Source organism: Triturus cristatus, chromosome 1_2 (genome assembly GCF_964204655.1).
Source record: "Triturus cristatus chromosome 1_2, aTriCri1.1, whole genome shotgun sequence".
In the NCBI taxonomy this organism is placed as follows: Eukaryota; Metazoa; Chordata; class Amphibia; order Caudata; family Salamandridae; genus Triturus; species Triturus cristatus.
This window is the reverse complement of record NC_140580.1, coordinates 1,182,418,887-1,182,440,870: the sequence shown is the minus strand read 5'-3', so window position 1 is coordinate 1,182,440,870 and position 21,984 is coordinate 1,182,418,887. Positions and strand designations below refer to the sequence as shown.

Sequence of the window (21,984 nt, the reverse complement as noted above, 5' to 3'; positions counted from 1 at the left end):
AATACTCAGGGTACACTATAAACTGGGATACATCTTTGGTATACATCCTCTGGGGATCGAGTCCGAGGCTTCCCAGAGCTTATACAGCATGTGTAGTGACAGAGGGATTTCGATACCTGGGAATTTATGTAACCAAAGACCCAGCAGTGTTCTACTGTCGCTACTGGGCAACTATATATATATAAAATGATTGTGTTTCCCCTGTTCGTATATATTTTACAAAACACACCATATATGGTTCCTCCTGAGCTGAGTACTTTCGTGCTGTAGAAGTGGAGATGCGGACGCTTCTCTGGTATGGTGGAACTCCGTGGATAGCATTGAATAAACTGACCAAGAGCTGGCACGATGGAGGGATCACTCTTCCGGCGTTACAATACTACTATTGGGCCGTTCAACTTATAGTGATAAATTGATGGGTCCACTTAGCACAAGTCGAACCAGCTTACAGAATGGACAGACACAATATGAAGCAGTGGTGCTACCTCGCGGCCATCTACGGCGGGACACAAGAGCACCAGTGTATACCCCAACATCAACAGTGGTCAAAATATGGCGCACAGCGTAAGCAACGCTGGGGTGGAAAGATAAGATTACTCTAGCCACGCCGTTATGGGATTCAAGTCGTCTGAGACTTTTGGTAAGCCAACCGGGTTTCAATAAGTGGGTCTCAAAAGTGGGCGATCTATAGGTGGTGGGGAGATTAGACCCTTTGCGGACCTTCAGAGATATTATGAGTTGGTCTCCACGGAAACTTTCCGCTATCTCCAGATACGACACGCACTACAACGTGCCATTCCAAAGAAGACAGATCTCCCAGTCTCCTCCCCCTTGGAGGATAGGCTACTAGATGACTATTTGAAGGAAAAGGCAATATGATGAACCTGCTGGAAAATATTGAATAATTCCCCCGACACATTAGAGAGAGTACATGCTAAATGGATGGAGGACTTAGGGAATTTAAGTGACGAGGAGTGGCAAAAAGCACTCTCATCCCCCGAGAGGTAGCCATACTGTCCCGATTTAGGTTGGTCCAACTAAAGCTCTTGCAGAGGACATATTATATGTGCACTACACTCGTTAAAATGAATAGACTTAACTCAACACAATGTCCTAAGAGTTGTGGCCAAGAAGGTACCTTTTTACATCTATGGTGGGACTGCCCAAGGTTACATCAATATTGGAATAAGATTGTTACATGCATGTTGACACTGTGTGGGAAGGAGGTGGAGGCATTGCCTCAATGGTGCATACTAAATATCTGGGAGAAAACAGACCTAGTGGTTGGAGAAAGGAGAAAGTATATGGGTCACACTGGTCTTTTTGGTAGCCAAACGCAACATAGCACGAAAACGGAGGGCGGGTTCCGGGCCTGTATTCAGGGACTGGGAAACCGACAAGGACTGGTGTATGCAGGCGGAGAGGTTGGTCTATGAGGGAAGAGACTGTCCACAAAAATGGACAAAGATCTTGGGGAGATGGAATGAGAGTAGAAGGGATGCTCTGCCTATCTGTTAGTAGAAAACCCTCATCTGGAGATGTATAAGGGCGAAATACAACAGCCATATTGTGGAGTGTTACGAGAGGGATAACCTATTCAGTATAAGAAGAAGAGGATTGTCCTGATATATGTAAAACATGTAAATTGTGAACATATGTCGATCGAGATGATTGTTAGTGTCTCTTGTTTCTTTACTTGAACTGCAATAAAAAAATATTTAAAAAATAAAAAAACTGGCATCTCCATCTGGAGGTAGGCAAGGTCTCTTTCAGCAGTGGGGAGAGCCTTAGTTAAATCTGTTTGCCACCGCAGAGAATGTGCAATGTCAGCAGATCTGCATCCTTTAGTTTCCTAGGCGGCTCTAGCTCCGAGACACTTTTCATCTCAAAGAGGAGCTCTGGCCTCCTATACCCCTTTTTGCTCCTACCACTCCTGCCAAGAGTTATCAAGAAGATCAGGAACAACCGTGCCCAAGTCGTCCTTGTGGCTCCAGATTGGGCATCAAGAGTCGATTATCCCAAGCTGTTGAACATTGCGTTTAGTCCTCCGATCCGGTTGCCCCTTCAAGACGTCTGTGACATCATGGGAGGGATCTCCAGCCGAACCTGTCGAAGCTACACCTTTACACATGGAGATTGAGCGGCGATAGTTGGCAACATTTGACCTTCCACCTGAAGTATGTAAAGCTATCCTGGCAACTCGACGTCCCTCCACCAAGACAGTATACACCGGCAGACAGATCAAGTTTGTAGCCTGTTGTACGGCCAAACAGGTTGACTCTGTATCTGCACCCCTTTCCCAAGTTCTTTTGTTTATCCTTACTCTGGCCCAGCAGGGCTCTGAATTGGGCACGCTGAAGGGTTATTTATCTGCCATCTCCGCCTCCCTGCAGCTTCAAGTCCCTTATTGTAAATAGGTTCCCCTTTTTGACATTGTCACCCCCCTTTTTGCCTGGGATCTGATGCAGGTTTGACAGAAGGGCACTGGGTTCCTGCTATCCAGCTCCCCAGTGCCAGATCTCTTTTCCTAAACTGTACAATTGTTCCCCCAATTGGCAATACCTTTAGCAGCCCCTGTAAGTTGCTAGTAAGTGGTACCCCGGTACCTAGGGCAGTGAGGCTAAAGAGGGTCCCAAAGGGCTGCAGCATGTATTGTGCCACATAGGAGACCCCTCAGTACCAACATGCAATCTGCCATTGTAGTCTGCATGCCATGGTGCAGAGAAAAGTGAAGACACGCAATGAATGCCACACCTGCTGTGTGCCATGCCTGTAGACACTTCATGCAGTAAAGGTAACCCACCCCTACAGCCGACCTTACAGCCCTAAGGCAGGGTGCACTACACTACTTGTGTGAACATATCTGCATGAGCAGATATTCTTCTGTGATGTCCAAGTTGATTCTTGGATATTGCAAGTGAACGGGGAAGCCATTTTAGGTATATGTGCTGGACACTGGTGAAAATGAATTCCTCAGCTACATGATGGCTTCCCTGAAACTAGAGAAGTTTAGTATCAAACAACTCATATTGTCACACGCGAGAAGAATGAGAACTGAAGACTTGCTTTGGACTTTTTGCACCAAGCCCTGTCTGCCTACACCAAGTTTCGACAGTCATGATCAGCGACTCGTCCTGCATCTGACCAGCTTCCAAGGACCCCGGGAGACTGCCAGCCCTTTGCAAATATCCAGCAAACTCTCTTGGAGTAGAGGAGATACTCCCCTGCAGTCTGCAGGCACCAAATAGCAAAGTCCAGTTCTCTCATAGGCGATTTCCATGATTGTCATAATCACTGACTAGTCCCGCCCACATACGGGGACCTCGAATAGTCCGCCCACATGCGGGGAACCCAGAGCAATTCTTCAATAGATATATCTTCTTAAGTGTAGAATTTTGCCTTTCTTCAGGAAGGCCTGCAAAGACACTTAAGAAAGAGACAGATATTGCACCCTATATACATAGGCTACAATGGCCGAATACTTCATTATGAAGTTGAAAAGGGGCCAGCACAAAGTATTTGTGTATAATTTCAATATGTTTTTGCAAACAGCATAAACCTCCCTCACAAACCCTTTTTTATGAAAGAGATAAAGGAGGAGGAGGACAGAGTAACCGCATTGTCTGTTATTATATGGCTAACAAAGAGGCTGTGCCTTTAAGAACCCAGAGACCACCTGTATCCTATCACGCTCAGCAGGTGGCAGTTACTTCAGTTGTTTTCTGTGGCTCCTCCTGACAGGACCCTGGAGCATTGAGCTCGGCCAAACTTTGCCTTTTCTCTTCAAAATTCTCGAATAAATTTTTGTGACATTTTCACTCGAAGTCTTTGGTCTCTCCATGGCTTTTTCTGACAGAAATTAGAGGCTTTTTGACAGAGAAATGCCATCTCATTTTGACAAGTGAACAACCTGTGGGAGAATAAAGGCCGAGACAGACCCTCATGAGGTGTGTGTACTCTGCCTCCCAGAAGATCATGTTCCTGAGTCTTGCCATCACTGCAGGAACTTTTCAAGACGTACCCTGAGAGACCGAGATAAGATTTTCCTTCATGGTACCCAGAGCAAAGAAGTCTACAGACTCAGTCTGAAGGTGGGACCTCAGGGCGAGGAGTGGGTCAGACCTCTACCAGGGCTCTCTCCTCTGTCTCTGGAGGGCGTGCCAGAAAGAAGACTGCACAAAAACACCATCGATCTCCACGTCGAGGAGAGGGCCGGCACCAACCTGTTTGCAGTCTATCCACGGTTCGACGTCAAGGAAGCGCCGCAGATCAGCGTTGAGGTCAGGAGTAGCGACGCCATTAACTACTCCATCGACCGGCAGGCCTCACACGACATAGAGGAGTCCATCAACTATGAGGCCATCAAGATGGTTTCCTTCAGGATCCAGGTCGACGTTGAGGCACCTTCAAAGATCGACATCGAGGTACACTCCAACATCGAGGCGCTGTCGATCAGCGTCAACAAGCAGGTCGCAGTTCGTCGACGTCCAGAACTCTTTTGTCTTCTAGGCTACAGATGCATCTACTCCTCCCCTGATTCTGAGTACTCTATAGCATATTCCCCTTTTTCAGGGGTCCAAGCGTCTTCTCCACCACTAGCTTTGTCTCCTCCTCCACCTCCTCCTCTGCCACCATGGCCTCCAACTCCACGACCACCTCCTCCAGCTCCACTGGCACCAGTCACTCCAAGACATAGATCTTGTTCCAGGTAGCTCATCATTCTAGACGCCATTGTCACAGCCCAAGGCCCACTTCTACCTGTTCGAGGCGCTCCTGCCATCATCATTCATGATATCGGTCAAGATATCATAAGGACATGTCCTCCACTACTACTGGTCAATATTTCCCTACACTTTCAGATTTCCACTTCAACGTATATCACCCTTGGATAATGTTACCACATTTCAAAGAGGTACTCGTGAGGAGAGCGACAAAACTTAACATCCCAAGGTCGAATCCTACACCAACGACATCAGTCCTTTTTGAGGCTCTACAACACAAGTCAGCATAAAGGCCTTTGCTGCCTCTGGTATCAGTTCTCCTTGAACCTGCTATGGACTCTTCCTGACACCTCTGTTAAGCGGCCACCATCCAGGCTTCAAAAGTAATACCGTCCTCCAGAGCAAGATCCTACTTTCTTCCTAACAGATCCTACACCAGACTCGTTGATTGTGGTATCGGCAAAGAAGCAATATGCTACTACCCCCGCTTCTACAGTACCGCCCGATAAGGAGAGTCCGAATTTAAAGTCTGTAGGTTGTAAAGTGGGTTCTACGGCAGCAACCACCATTAAAGAAGCCACCGCCACTGCTCTTCTAAGCAGATAAAACAGGGCACTGTGGGAATCCATTAAACAGTTTGAGGAGCATCTCCCTAGAGATAAGAGGAAAGAGTTCATGGAAATCCTGAATGAAGGACTAATGGTCTTAAATCAGGTTATTAGTGCTGCAGCAGAATCTTCCCTTTTGGCAGCTCATGAGTACTACCACGGTGTTGCTCTTAAAAGGTACTCTTGGCTTCGCCTTACATCCCTCAAGCCAGAATCACAGCAAAGAATATTAAATCTGTAATTCTGTGGTACCACTCTATTTGGAAGCCATGCTGACGATGAAATGGCACGGATGAAGGCGGAAATAAACTCTAAAGGCAGTCGGGTGAGAGAGACTCAGGGAACAGGGGAAATCATTTCAACCCTTCAAGCACTGCTTCTTTTCCCAGAGGGTTCAAACCCTTCACTGGTATCAGGGGCAGAAGCAAAGCGGTGCACAACAACACCATCAATGTCCCTACTAATCATATCAACAAAAGCAGCCCAGAGGGAGATCTACCCAGCAGCCTGCTCAAGGGGGCAAGCCACCATCTGGGTCAAAACCAATAATGATTTCTTACCCCACCGACTCCGGAGGGGGAAGCATCTGGCATTATCTGGCAGAGTGGCAAAACATTACGCAAGACGCCTGGGTACTGAATTTTGATTGCAATGGATATTGTCTGAGGTTCACCAGTCCTCCACCGTCCATACATCTGAAACCATTCCGTTTCCAACTCCCAGTGTTGGGAGAGGAGGTCAACATTCTCTTACAAAAGCTGGTGGTGAAACCTGTTCCTCACCAACAACGAGGTACAGGCATTTATTCCAGGTATTTTCTCATCAAGAAGAAAGACCAGAATAAATTCAGACCCATTCTCGACCTCAAAACAGCTAACAAGTAGATTCGACTAGAAAAGTTCCGGATGCTGGCATCACGCAAAATGTATCCTCAATTACACCCGGGGGGTTGGCTCTGTTCCATCGACCTTCACAACACATACTTTCATATACCGAATGCCTTCGAACGTTCTTGAGGTTCATAGTGGGGCAGGGCCAGTATCACTACCAAATACTTCTATTTGGCTTGAAGTCAGCACCCTGGACATTCTCCAAGTGCATGGCAGTAGTGGCTGCCCATCTCAGGAGACACAAAATATTTGTCCACCCATACCTATACGATTGGCTAATCAAAGCGTCCACGTCTCAGGAAGCTCCGTTTCATTACAATTGGACTCCGGGGAATGCCCTATGGATCAAGTGGTCCTGCAAATTCCTCTACGATTTTTCGCCTATTCCCCTGATCACCAAGGTCCTCATCAAGTTGTCCCAATCCAATACCAAGGCGATTCTCATAGTTCCAAAGTTGCCACGTCAATGGTGGTTCACAGAACTCCTTCACCGGTCTGTCCGTTCACATTTAAATCTGCCATGTAGACCAGACCTAAAGACGAAATTCAGAGGCCAGATGGTACACCCCAGTCTTTCCTCTTTGAATTTGGCAGCACGGCTCCTGAGCTAGTGCAGTATGGACATTTGAATCTGTCACAAGACTACATGAAGTTTCTCAAGGAGGCTAAGCAGCCTTCCACACGTTCTGCATGTAGGAGGCTGGCTCAGCATATAGTGTCCACCCAATGGGGAGCACTGTGCACTGAGTCCAGGCAACCCTTAATAATAGTGTTTAGGTCTCTGAAAACCACAACTCTCAAGGGGTAGGTGTGGAGAGCAGCTAAGACTTATTCAGGAGGGTGTAAACAAAGTGCATGCACCACTATAGTGAGTAAGCTTTTCACACAAGAAAGAACCACACCAGGTTAGTATGAAAATACTTTGTATTTGTTAGCACACACTAGATACTAACTTGGTACATCTGCTACGCTGAGATATTAACTACACACAAGAAATACTTCAGAAATAGATAAGTAGCATAGCAAAACACATAACATATATGTTCGAGGCATATGGGCTACAGATCACACACTAGTGCATAGATCACCATATGGTGGTGAGCCCGGATGATTACACTTTGTTGTTGTCCTGGAAGAGTCTTTGTATGGTAGATAACTCCTCCTCTGGAGCAGGGGCGCATGGGCATTGACTCCACCTTCAGATTGTTTTTTTCCGCCATCGGGCTCGGATGTGTATGTCGCTCCCGCTCGGCTTTGTTACCAATCTCTTTTCGACGCGCATTCCCCGATTCCTACCGTCTGTATTGTTTTCGATCGAGACTTCCTTCTACACGCATCTCGAACAACCTGCACTTTTCGATTCCGATGCTCGTCGAGGGCCGTCAGGCCAACTGGAAAGAACACCATTCAGAAAGTGCCCTCGGTGTGGTCACAAATTCACCCACACTGATCTACATGAGGTGTGCAATCTGTGCTTGTCCCCAGAGCACAAGAGCCAAGATTGCCAGGCCTGTGCTTCGTTCCGGTCCAAAAAGACAATAAGGGACCGTCGAGCTCGGAGAGTCATGGCACAGTTGTCTTCATCGGCACCAGACACCCTCGTCCAGGAGACTCCAGTCCAACCGGAGTCCGAAGAAGAGCAACTGCAGGAAGAAGTCATCATTTCCGAAGCAGAGGATTCAGCTTCCGGAGCCGACCAGCAGGCAGAAGATGACGATCCCCTTCCAGCTGGTCAACCGGTCATAAGTACAGACGACAACCCTATTCCTACCCCAACACCTCGTGGGGCTTCGGTTCCACCTCCACCTTCGGGCCCAGGTGCACACCGATCACAAACTTCCAATGCCCCGCCTTCGGGCCCGGCAACGAAGACTTCTAAAAAAGCCTCTACGCGACTCAGGCTCGAGCCAGCCTTCAGTCAACCCCGATAAACAAAAGGTTCTCAAACCGAAAGTGAAACCGATACAGACTTCGGCACCGAAGAAAATTTCGGTACCCAAAATTTTCGAACAAAAGTCCAGTCTGACACCGAAACAAACTTCGGCACCTAAGACAATCAAACCGAAGCCAAGGCTGGTGCCAAAACAAACTCCGGCACCTAAAACGGTCGAACCGAAGCCAAGCTCGGCACCAAAGCCAACTTCGACATCTAAGCACACTTCGGCACCTAAAATTGTCGACCTGAAACAAGCTTCGGAACCAACAACTCCGGATCCGAAAAAAATCTCCGATCAGAAGAAAAGATTCGAGCCGAAAAAAGCTTCCGACCACAAGTCTTCGGAACACAAACCTCAATCCGCTCCTAAGACTGTACTGGACATCGGTAAACCAAGCAAACTGCTCGATTCCAAACAGGACAAATCGGCCCCAAAGAAGGATTCTTCCATAGAAGAGCTTTTCCGCCCAGACCCAAAACAAAAGACTCTTCATATCCATCCAAAGACTGGACATATAATCACTGTACCTTATAAACGAAAACCGGAACCTCCTCCCACACCTTCAGTTCCACTCAAAAAATATGCTCAAACTTCTCCCATAAGGGTACCTTCACCAGAACTGCCAGATCCTTATATTTCCCTCACACACTCGCCACTCTGCCCAAATAACCCTGATGAAGATGAAATTTCTGGGGGAATAGAAGATGAGCAACCCTTAGAGGACCTAGACAATATTCCTGGCCCATCCGGTGATCCTTGGGAAGACTACAATGCACCAGATGCCCGGATCTACCCCAAGATGATGTATACCCCTCTATGCCATCTCCTCCAGATGACACCATAGGGTTTACACAACTCATTCACAGAGCAGCAGCCTTTCATGGGGTCGATCTCCATACTGACCCAGTGGATGATGACTTCCTTATGGACACACTATTACCCTCTAATAAGACCACAACCATCTTACCAATACTTAAAGGGGTTACAAAGCATGCACCAGACGTAGTCAAAGATCCTGTTAGAGACAGGGTAATTAACCCCAGGTTGTAGAAAAAATACAAAGCCGCTCCATCTGACCCAGCCTATATCAAGGGCCACCTACTATTAGACTCTTTAGTGGCTTCCAACGCACGGAAAAGAGCAAATTCTCAAAAAGGGGACGCACCACCCCCTGATAAAGAATCCAAACTCTTAGATGCTTCAGGGAAACGCATGACATCTCAAGCAGCCAATGTCTGGAGAATTGCCAACACCTAAGCTCTGTTGGCAAGATACGATAGGGCTCATTACGATGAGCTTGTAACCCTTATACAACATCTACCAGACAAATACAAGACCAGGGCTACTGATATAATACAAGAAGGGAAGGTTATTACTAATACTTCCATCCGTTGCGCTCTAGATGCTGCTGACACAGCCTCAAGACCAATAAATACTGGCATACTTTTACGCAGGCATGCCTGGCTGCGTATTTCTGGTTTCAAACCAGAAGTACAAACAAGTATTCTTAATCAACCCTTTGACCAACAGCATCTGTTTGGCCCCTCAGTTGATACCTCTCTTGAAAAAAATGAAAAAGGACACTGACACCGCAAAATCCATGGGGGCTTTACAAAATCAAACTCCCAGAGCGTCATTTCGTCGCTCCTCATATAGGGGCGCCTCAACAACTTTTCCTACCAACACTGCATCCTCTTCTTACAAAACTCCCACGCAATCCTCACCCAATAGAGATTTTTATAGAGGAGGATACAGAGGCAACTATACTAAAGGCAGAGGTAGCAACACCCGTGCTGCCTCCGCCCCCAAGCAGTGACTTACCTCCCTTCCCCCCAGACCATTCCACTCCTGTCGGGAGAAGATTACAACAGTTCCTACCTGTCTGGGACTCCATCACAACAGACAGGTGGGTGAGACAAATAATTCACTCAGGTTATTGCCTGGAGCCCACTTCCACTCCTCCAACAATACTACCCAAACAGTGTCCCATGTCACAAGAGCATCTCACACTCCTAAAACAGGAGGTTGTTGCTCTACTACACAAACAAGCAATAGAACCAGTTCCACTACACCAGCAAAACACAGGGGTCTACTCGCTGTATTTCCTTATTCCCAAATAAGACGTCTCCCTCAGACCTATACTGAACCTCAGACCCCTGAACCTTTACATACAGTCAGACCACTTCCATATGATCACATTACAGCAGGTCCTTCCTCTGACAAAACAAGGCGACTTCCTTGCTACCCTAGATCTCAAGGACGCCTACTTTCACATTCCCATTCACCAAGCTCACAGGAAGTACCTTCGGTTTGTGGTGGACGGTCAGCATTACCAATTCAAAGTCCTCCCCTTCGCGATCACTACAGCGCCCCGAGTCTTCACAAAATGTCTTTCGGTAGTAGCAGCACACTTGAGAAGGGAAAACATCCATGTCTTTCCATATCTGGACGACTGGTTAATAAAAGCCAAGTCACCAGGAATGTGTCCAGCTCACACTCAAAGTCGCACCTCCAACCATCCCGGTCTCAACAGTATCTAGGTGCCACAATAGACACCTCCAAAGGACTTGCATCCCCCAACCCAATAAGAATATACGCCATGCAAGCTCTTATACAAAAATTTCAACTGCAACACTCACTAACAGCTCGAGTGTTCATGCAACTAATTGGAATGATGGCCTCTTGCATTTTCTTAGTACCGCGCGCAAGACTCCAGATGTGTCCCCTACAAGAGTGCTTAGCAAGCCAATGAAACCAGGCTCAAGGTCAACTAAGAGATCTGGTGGTGGTGGACGGCCGGACACATCGCTCTCTGCGGTGGTGGAACACCAAAAACCTTTCCAATGGACGGCCGTTCCTCGAGCAAGTTCCACAGGTGGTGCTAACCTCAGACGCATCCCTCATCGGCTGGGGAGCTCATCTGTCAGAGTACACAGTACAGGGTAGGTGGATACCACAACAAAAGCTACTCTACATAAACCATCTGGAGTTGCGAGCCATTTTTCTAGCACTAAAATCCTTTCACAATTACCTATCAGGCAAGACTGTCTTAGTCCACACAGACAATATGACAGCCATGTATTGCATCCAAAAACAAGGAGGAACACACTCCTTACAGCTCTCCCGGCTGGCGCAGAGCATATGGAGGTGAGCCATTCCTCAAAAAATCTATCTACTAGCAGAGCATCTACCAGGAGGTCAAAATCAGATTGCGGATCTGTTGAGTTGTCAGAGCCAACAGATTCATGAGTGGGATCTTCATCCGCAAGTTCTTCAACCTTTCTTTCAAGTATGGGGAAAGCCACAAATAGATCTGTTCGCCGCACACCTAAACTCCAAATGCCCAAGCTTCGCCGCCATGTATCCACACCCATTGTCCAAAGGCAATGCGATATGGATAAGTTGGTCAGGCAAATTTGCATACGCTTTTCCGCCTCTCCCACTCATTCCGTTAGTGGTGCGCAAGCTTTAACAACACTCCCTCACACTGATCCTAATTGCACCAACATGGGCAAGGCAACCATGGTACACCACACTACTGGAACTTTCAGTGGTACCACATCAAAAACTGCAACTCTCACCACACCTGCTAACACAGAACAATGGAGAGATCATGCATCCGGACCCCATGCAGCTCAACCTAGCAGTTTGGCTCCTGAGGTCTTAGAATTTGGATATCTCAACCTCCCACCTGTTTGCATGGACGTCATCAAAGAAGCTAGACGTCCCACTACTAGAGCCTGCTATGCAGCCAAATGGAAGAGATTTGTTATCTACTGCAACAATAACAAGACGTTTCCATCCAGCATATTATATGCTATTTACTACATCTTCACAGATGGCATTTAGCATATACATCCATCAGGTTACATCTAGCTGCTATAGCAGCTTACCGTCAAAACCATCAACATCTGTCGCTTTTCAGAGTCCCTGCCATCAAAGCCTTCATGGAAGGCCTCAAAAGAATTATTCCTCCCAGGGTACCACCCTCACCAGTGTGGAATTTAAACATTGTTCTCACTAGACTTATGGGTCCTCCGTTCAAACCCCTACACAAATGTGAGCTACAATTTCTTACATGGAAAGTTGCTTTCTAGTGCCAATCACATCACTCAGAAGAGTAAGAGAAAGACGCTAGATGTCCTACCACTAGAGCTTTCTACGCAGTTAAATGGAAAACATTTGTTATCTATTGCACCAATAACAACATCAACCCACTAGATGTTTCCATCCAGAACATCATATGCTACCTGCTGCATCTCCACAAATGCACTTTAGCATACTCCTCAATCAGGTTACATCATGCTGCCATAGCGGCCTACCTCCAAAACAGACAGCATCTATCATTATTCAAAGTTCCTGCCATTAAAGCCTTCATGGAAGGCCTTAAAAGAATAATTCCTCCCAGGGTACCACCCTCCCCTTTATGGAACTTAACATTGTTCTCACCAGGCTCATGGGCCCTCCATTTGAGCCTTTGCACAAGTGTGAATTACAATTCCTTTCATGGAAAGTTGCCTTTCTAGTAGCTATTACATCACACAGAAGGGTGAGTGAGATCCAGGCACTAACAATTCAAGAACCATTCTTGCAACTACATCACAACAAGGTGGTTCTAAGGACAAATCCCAAATTTCTTCCAAAAGTAATTTCACCATTCCATCTCAGTCAGTCTGTTGAGTTTCCAGTATTCTTCTCCCAACCTCAAACAGTAGCTGAGAGAGCTCTCCATACGTTAGATGTTAAATGAGCTCTCCTCTATTATATTGATAGGACAAAGCCATTCCGTAAAACAAAACAGCTTTTTGTCTACTTTTCTCCCCCGCACAAAGGTAACCCCATTTCAAAAACTGGGATTGCAAGGTGGATAGTTAAAGGCATTCAGATTTGCTATCAAAAAGCAAAACGCACTCTATCCATTCCCCCTAAGGCTCATTCCACCTGTAAACTAGGGGCAGCTATGGCATTTTTAGGGAACATTCCCTTAGATGATATCTGCAAAGCAGCTACATGGTCTACACCGCACACATTCACAAAGCACTCCTGTGTAGATGTGCAAGCACAACAACAAGCTAGTGTGGGCCAGGCTGTACTCAAAACACTATTTCAAACCACTACAACAGATACTGGTACTCGCCGCTAAGGGAGAGAACTGCTATGCAATCTATGTACTAGTGTGTGATCTGCAGCCCATATGACTCAAACGGAAAATGCTACTTACCAGTATGCATCTGTTCTTGGCATGTAGGGCTGCAGAGTCACACCTGCCTCTATCTGTTCCAGTAATATCTTAATTAGATACATTATTCATGGACATTTCTTTCTGTTCTCACACAACTCTATCAGTTCCCCTGATGGCGAAAAACAATCTGAAGATGGAGTTGATGCCCATGCGCACCGATGCTCCAGAGGAGGAGTCATCTACCATACAAAGACTCTTCCAGGACAACAACAAAGTGTAATCATCCGGGCCTACCACTAGATGGCGATCTATGCACTAGTGTGTGACTCTGCAGCCCTACATGCCAAAAACAGATGCATACTGGTAAGTAGCATTTTCCTTACTAAAATAGTGGAATGTGAGGTTAGTACCTAAACAGGACTAGTACCCAAGAATTGAGAACCCCAGGGAAACACAGAACCACCCAAGATGAGGAGCCAGTGACCCTAAGACACCCTGGTGCAGAGTGGGTACACCGATACAAACGTCCATAGGATAACACAGGGTAAGTCGCAGTTGAATTTATACAGTGACACTGCCCAAAGGACCCACTTGTATCATGGAAGGTTGGAGAGCCACCCCACCCGTAGATACCCCAGGAACCAGGATAACTGCACCAGAAAGCCCAGGTGCATAGGAATAAAATTGTGTGGGAACCGCCCATAGACGCCAATAGAGGCTTGTGGATAATCGACAGCTACAGAGTCCCCTGGTCCAGACTGGTGGAACCAGAATGTAGAATCCAGACAAGAAAAACCTGCAGACAGAGATCAAACCAACCAGAGGTGACCAGGCGACACAGAAGCACAATACCAGCCCTTGTTGGAGGTACTTGCTGTAGCACTGTGAGGATGAAACAGCAGCTTTGGAGACCAGGCGATGATGCAGGAGCCTTGCACGAGCTGTCCCACGCCAGTCGAGCATTGCAAGAAGATCAGTGGCCGGCACGACCACCAACAAGCCTTGGCAATGCCAAACAACGGTTCACTGAATAAGTTGCTGTGTTGCAGACCAGCAAGGTCTGTGGGACTAACCCAGCAAGGGTAAGTCAGGGCCAGCCCTCAGCATGCAAGAGAACCAGCAGGAATTGATGGAGCTCTCTCATTGACCCTCTGGTAGCAGACACAGGCAGTCACAGGGAAGCCTCAGCAGGAGATGAAGGTCCATGATGCAGAGGATGCAGGCAGGACGTAGTTCTTGGAGCTGTGCGAAGCTGGAGGCTGAGGCTTCTTGGAGCTTAAAGATCTTTTGTCAAGAGAGCCAACAAGCCTTGGAAACGGCAAACAGATGCGGTGCACAGAGAGGCAGTTCACGTTGGATGGAGAGGGATTACAGTCATCCCAAGTTGCAGGGAAGACTGGTCAGGCCTCTGGAGAACCAACAAACGACCACATGTGTTGCAGAGCCGGGTGATGTCCGTAAAACAGCAGGATCAGCAAACCGGTCACCGTCGTAGAGGCACCTGCAGATGCCTTCAAATGGAAGAGATTTTGCACATTGTGTTCATTAAAGAACGAGGTCCCTACCACTTGCCAATAAAATGTAATTCTTCCATACTTACTCAATTTGGCAAATCCGGCTTGCAATTCTCTTCTATAAAGGTTCTCCTGGCATCTCTTACCTATTTTTTCAGAATCCCATCATCAAGGATTTCCTAGATGGTCTGAAGAAGGTTTTTCCTCCCATTAGGTGCCTTTCCCCTCCAAAGTCCCTCCCTAAGGTTGTTTCGGACTTCCATGTCAACCACACAATCTCATTACCAACATTCTTTCAGAATCCCTCTACTCCAGTGGAAAGAACTCTCCATTACCTGGATGTGAGGAGAGTTCTAAAATTCTGTCTAGACAAGACACTAGACATCCGCAAAGCAGACCAATTGTATCTATGGTCCGGTCCGTTCAGTGTTAGCCACCTCGAAGCAATTCATTTCACAAAAGTTTCATGTCTTTTATTGTGCTATCAAAAGGCTAAGAAACCACTCTCAGCTCAACCTAAAGATTACTCTACCAAAGGGGAAGCGGCTACAGCTGCTTTACTGCTCAATATCCGTATTCCAGAAATTTACAAAGCAGCGACCTTGAAATATATACATACATTCACCAAGCACTACTGCCAAGATTCTGGCGCCAGAGCAGATGCTCAAGTAGGACAGACTTCCCTCAAAAATCTATTCGCTTAAACTGTCTAGTTCATCCTCTGTCTCCTCCACCACGTTACCTGGGGATGGGCTTGATACTCTGTTCAGTGATTTTGACTAGAAATGGAAATCCACTACGGGAGAAGGAATAGCTCCTGGTCTGTAACTCCTGTTCTCTCGTTTCGGAATTTCCGTGATAGTCATAAGCGACCCTCCTTCCTCCCCGGTGGAGGGGACAGAGGTATCCATGCAATTTACATCTGTTCACACATTGCCTTCAAAAACAGTTGAAGTAACTGTCACCTGCTGAGCATGATGGGATACTGGTGGTCTCTGCATTCTTAAAGGCGAAGTCTGTTTTTTTAACAATATAATGACAGCTTATGAGGTTACTCTGTCCTCCTTCATCTCTATCATAAAAAAGGGTTTATGAGGGAGATGTATGTTGTTTCCAAAAATTATACACAAATACTTTGTCCTGGCCTTTTTTCAACTTCATAATGAAGTATTTGGCCATTGTAGCCTATGTATATATGCTGCATTATCTGTCTCTTTCTTGAGTGTCTTTGCAGGCCTTTCTGAAGAAAGGCAAAATTCTTCACTTACGAAGATTGAAGAAGTGCTCTGTGGTCCCTGCATGTGGGCGGGACTATTCGGAATCTCCTCACGTCGGCGGGACTTTTCAGTGATAAAGGTCTACCATGGAAATTCCTCTAAGAGAGAACAGGAGTTGCAGGTAAGAAACTTTTCTTTCACCGTGTTAACTTTCCCCGGCCAGCCCAATGCAGCAGTCGCCCGGAGGAGGCACCTATTCCCCTGAACTTAAGATCTGTCCCCCCATCAGGACACCAGGACCAACCAGAGCCGCACAGGACCAATACCCAGGGTACCGGACCCCTTGCAGCAAACAAAGACCGTGAGAGTCCAATATGGACTCTACAGATACCTAAACAAAGGAGCCATGTTAGGGATGTCGACACCACAGAGATCCACTTCCAGAGTGGCCCAGTTGTCCTGATTTTGCAGCTTCAGACCGGCAAGACCAACAACCGCAAAGGCAGTAGGACGCGCAGAGCCCAGCCGACCTTATAATTCTGCCCTGGAGCACCCCTGCCCGGGTACTGAGGAACCGACTGTGCTCCCTTGTTGCCAGGACCCTTGTGACCCGAGTCCCCCATTGGGAGCTCTGAACTTGTCCCCACGTCCCCCTCTGCAGCCTGTTTCCATGTGGCCCCCCCTTCCAGCATAGTGCGCACAGCTACTAACCGACCCGCACCTCTGCACCTGTACGCCCCAGGGCAGGTAACAAGTAACTGCTAGTTAAACTTTAGAACTTGGCCCCCTATGACCGTAAGCCCCACAAACTAATCGCAACTAACTAAATGTAATATATGACTTTTCTCCCATAGGAAAGCATTTCTGCATAAAGACGCATATAAGTGAACATTTTACGTACCTGTTAAAATCGATATTTTAAAAAGAACTTACTCGAAAGCGAAGTTCTTGGTATCAAAATGTATTTAAAAATAAGACTTATTTTTCTAAATAAATATCTGATTTATTCTTGAGTGTGTGTCTTATTTATTGCCTTTGTGAGTACAACGAATTCTTAGCACTACCCTCTGATCCGCCTAACTACTTGCCCACACTACAACAAAAGAAAGCATTTGGGTTATCATTGTTGCCATTGTCAACCAATTGGGGTTTGCCTGGACTCTTTACAGTGTACCTCTTTTTGGTCCACTATATAAAGAGCCAGCTTCCTACAGTTTGTAACCCTTGTTTCCTTCAGCTCCCTTTGTTATCTATCAATCAACCAATGGCCTTTGTACAGCGCTCGGCTGCTTCAGGATAAGCGTTGCAGCGCTCAAAGCAGAAACTGAGAATGGGACAGGACCATCAAATCTATGTTTGATCAAAAAGCCCGTTTTTTTATTCTTTCTTGAAGCAGTACTCGGTTTCGGCCATGCGAAGTTTGATTGGAAGAGTGTTACAAAGTTAATATCTGCCACCCTGACGGACTTTGGCCAACCTAGGAATACGCACAAGTCAGAGGTGGTTTGATCACAGTGATCTCTCTTGTTACCGACCAGGTCTATTTCTCAGATATCGAGGACCTGTGCATGCAAGGGCTTCAAAGCCAAGGTCAGAGCCTTGAACTAGATCCTTTTTGCCACATGGAACCAGTGTAGCTGCCCTGGTGAAATGGGACCTGCTGGATCATTCTAGCGGCCGCATTCTGTTCCATCTTAAGTCTATGGATCAGAAAAGCGGGGAGACACAAATAAAGGCTGGTCCTGTAATCCAAACGTGAAGTCATGAGAGCGTTGATTACTGTTTTTCGGGTCTCTGCTGAAAGCAAGTGTAGCAGCTTCCTGACCGATCCCAGCTTCAAAAAACAGATTGAAGAGATCTGCTTGAGCTGGGAGACAAAGGAAAGATCGGAATCAAACAGTATTCCCAAATTTCTGACCGATAAGGCTGATGCAGGGGGTGGATTCAATTTGACTGGCCACTAGGTTAGCAGGAGGTGGAGGGTCTTCTGGTTGAAGAAAATAACCTCAGTTTTATCTGTATTCAGTTTTTAAAAGTTTGAATCCATTCAGTTGGCTATGCCTTTTAGGCAGCTTTTACATTTTAGGAAGGCTGCTTTGTGAGTATTTTTGGAACATGTGCATAGGAGAACTACTTTCACTCCCCAGGATTCAACGAGAGGTTACAGGGGGTCCAGGTAGAGGTTAAAGGCCAGCGGGCTAAGTGTGGAGCCCTGAGGCACTCCACAGACTAGGGCTTTAGAAGAGGAGGAGAAAGGGTGGTTCAAGACCCGCAGGGAGTTCTCTTCCAGGAAAGATCGAATCAAGGACAGAACTGTGTCCTGAAAGCCAGCCTATTCAACAAGGTGGAGTGTGCCACCGTGTTGAACGCTGCTGACAGGTCTAGGAATACCACTATGGCAGAGGAGCCACTGTCCACAGCTTCTCGTAGGGCCTCTGACACTTCCAATAAGGCGGTCTTCGTGCTGTATCCAGCCAGGAAGCCAGATTGAGTGTCATGCAGTAAACCGTTTGCCTCAACAGAAGATGAAAGTTGGTGATGGACAAGCTTTTCCAAGATCTTTGCGTGAGCTGGCAGTAGTAAAATGGGCTTAAAGTTGCTGAGCATGCTCGGGTCCGCATTGGCTTTTTTCTAGAGTGGCGGAGTGTAGGCAGCTGGCATAGTATGTGGTGCACACTTATTTAAGTGAAGCGCCTTGCACTAATTGAGACAATCCTTATGGTGATTTTAGTTGTCTTAGACAGCCTTAGAAAGCTCTCTAAATGGTAGCTGTGGAGGACAGCCTTCATGCTTATCCAGGAGGAGTGTTAAGCAGCTTGTTTTACCAGATAATAGGTTAAATGAAAAAGAACCACACAGTGTATATATAAAAATAGTTCTATTTTGTGAGAAAGTCGCTCTGTATATACTGTCCCTTAATAGGTACAGGGTGTACAGAGTCCACAGTCCCCCGGGGTTTGACAGAGGCTAAAGTTAGATATAACCTTACTCTCTAAAGTGGTAGCTTGGTCGAGCAGTAAGGCAGTATCAAAGGACAGTGTAAAGCATTTGTTGTACAGACTCAGTCAGCAAATGGTCTCACACACTCAATAACTGAACCTAGGCCAATGGTTTATATATCAAAAAATATATGCTTGTTTTATTTCAGAACCAACACTTGGATTTAAAATATACTTTCTCAGAATGAGATGTTTCATATAAATACTTTTGCAATATGCAATTGACTTTTGTAAACAGTTACAAGTGGTTGCAATAGGCAACTCTATTTTAAACACAACAATGCATTGAGCTCAATGGAAAATTCAAGTTATTTGCAACAGATTACTTTTTAGATTACTTTTGGAATTCCAGGACTGGATCCTAGATTCAGTCCTGGGTCAGTACTCAGAATCAAGTGATGAGAGTCGAATTAATTACTGTAATGATTTCTAAACAATATTTAGCTATTTTAAGAGTTGACACTTAGAAAATATTTCAAAGAAAACAGTCAATAATTCCCTATGGAAGAAAATTCAAGTTGCAGGTACAGTATGTTCTTGTTACTTTTGTAATCCAGTACTGGGTGCCTAGACTCAGTACTGGGACCTTTATCCAAAACAGGTAAGTAATTACGTTTTCAGATATTATACGATTTTTGAAGAATATTTAAAGATTGCAGAAATTGACACTAAGAAGAAATTTCACAGAAAAACAATCAATGGTTTCCTACGGAAGAAAATTGGGTTACGGGTAAGTACAGTTGTAAGTATTTTTCAGAGTCAATGCTGGGCACCAAGATCCAGCACTGGGATCTCACCTAAGAGCAGGTGAGTAATTTCGTTTTCGTTACTCGGCTGATTTTTGGTGAATATATTAAGATTTGAAAAGTCCACACTTAGAAGAAATTTCAGGAAAAAGCCAGTCAATGTTACCCTATGAGGAAAATAGAGTTATCGGTTTAAGGGTAAGTACTCGACTGGCAGAGTTGAGGTTCTGGGCATAGACTCAGGGGTCCCCCAGGGTCAGGTAGGTACAGTTGGTTCACCCCCAGCGACTCTAGGGCGGCCGGGTGCAGAGAGAGTTAGGCCCAATGTTATCCTACGAGGGATAGCGGGGCCTTGGTTGGTGGCTGCTGACTGGCAAGCCACGCGGCTGTGGGAGCTGGGCTCCTGGTCACTTACTCAGGGCAAGTGGGGAAGTAGGTAGGTGTAGAGTTTTCACTGCCAGGGCCACGCGGGCGGCTGGGTGCAGGGTGCTTTTTAGCCTTCGGGCGCTCAATTGATTTCAATGGGAAATCTCCGGTTTAGAAAAAGACTGCAAGCTCGGGGACGAGGATTCTTCAAGTGCCACCACCACTTCGAGAGGTAAGTTGGGTAGTTAGAGGATAGGTAGGTACCCCGGGATTGGGCACGGGGGGCCGCGGGGCACCGCGTGCAGGGGTGCCTTTTGGTGTTGGCAAATCTTACCCTCTGTTGATCGCAGTAGGGGGGGCACCTTGTTCTGAGGCTGCAGGCTTCTTCAGGAGTGTCGAGGGAGGTCCTTGGGTGCCGGACTCGGGGTCACAGTCGCCGTGGGGTCGTCCTCGTGGTCTTTGTCCACTCCAACACTGGCCAGGCTTGGTTGGTGCAGAGTGTGCTGGGTTCGCGGTTCCGGGCTTCTGCCAGGGATTAGAGGTAGGTTTTGAGTAGAGCCTCTACTCATGGGAGTCCCAGGGGCTTAGAGCCAAAAGGCAGCCAGGTCCTCCGGGGTTTGTGAGGTTGCTGGCCACAAGAGATGCCGGGTTGGAGCAGGAGCAGGTTCGAGGGTCGACAGGCCGGTAGGGCTGGGGCCAAAGCAGTTGGTGTCTTCCTCTTTTTAGCAGCTGCAGGGCAGGTCTTCTTTCTTCTTGCTCTTCTATGTAGTTTTGAATCTGGAATCTGGGGAAGGAAGGTTCAGGGTGCCCCAAAATACTAGATTTAGGGGCGTTACAGGTAGGTGAAGGGCAAGGACAAATGGGTCCCTGTTCTGGGGTGGGTACACCCCCTATCCTGCCTCTCTCCTGTGGGAGGGGGGCAGTAGCCTAGTCCTGGTAGGGTAGGGCTCCCCATCTTCAAGATGGCGAGAGCCCGGAGATGTGCTTCACCTCGCCTCCCCCACCTGAGGGGTGGGGTTGGCAGGCTGGCACATCCCCTATCCTTATTTGGGGTTTCCGGCCAAAGCTTCCCGCCAGAGTGGGGGGTTGCAGTGGCCTGGGGAAGCTCACAGAGGCGGCATGCCTTTGAAGCTTGCCCCTGCCCATCCTGGGGGAGGAGATTTAGCACCTCTCCCAGGATGTGCATTGTTGCAGGCCCAGGAGAGCAGGGGCTCTACTACCCAGGGGTCCAGCAACATGTCTGCTGGGTGGCAGCCTAGGCAGGCTCAGAGCAGACGTGGATTGTAGGTTAGGTTTAAAGGGGCACCTCTAAGATGCCCTCTGGGGTGCTTGGTACATTAAATCCCACACTGGCATCAGTGTGGGTTTAATGTGCTGAGAAGTTTGATACCAAACTTCTCAGTCTTTAGTGTTGCCATTATGGTGCTGTGGAGCTCGTGTTTGACGAGCTCTCAGCACCATGTACTCTTAAATGGCAGCACTGCACTTACAGTGCTCAGGAATGGACCTGGGCACTGTAGGGGCACAGGGCTCATGCTCCTGTGCCCACACCATTGGCATAAGGCACCCAGCTAGAGGGGTGTCTGATGTATGCCATGGCAGTGTAGGTGAGGGGCATGGCACACAGGGATGTGTGTCATGTCGACTTTGTTTTTGTCTTGCACCCAAACACTCAGCCTGCAAAGGCAGTGTGTGTGTGTGTGTAAGGGTACAGGGCCTCTAAGGGTGGCACAAGGAGTGCTGCAGCCCTTAGAGGCCTTCCCTGGTCACAAGGCCCTGGGTACCTAGGGTACCATTTACCAGG

At 47.2% G+C, this 21,984-nt stretch overlaps 1 protein-coding gene across 4 annotated transcripts in view; it reads left to right on the top strand.

Moving 5' to 3' along the window:
• Positions 1-21,984, top strand: part of CIZ1 (CDKN1A interacting zinc finger protein 1) — a 1,193,645-nt gene that overhangs the window by 808,819 nt on the left and 362,842 nt on the right. The window lies entirely within an intron of this gene.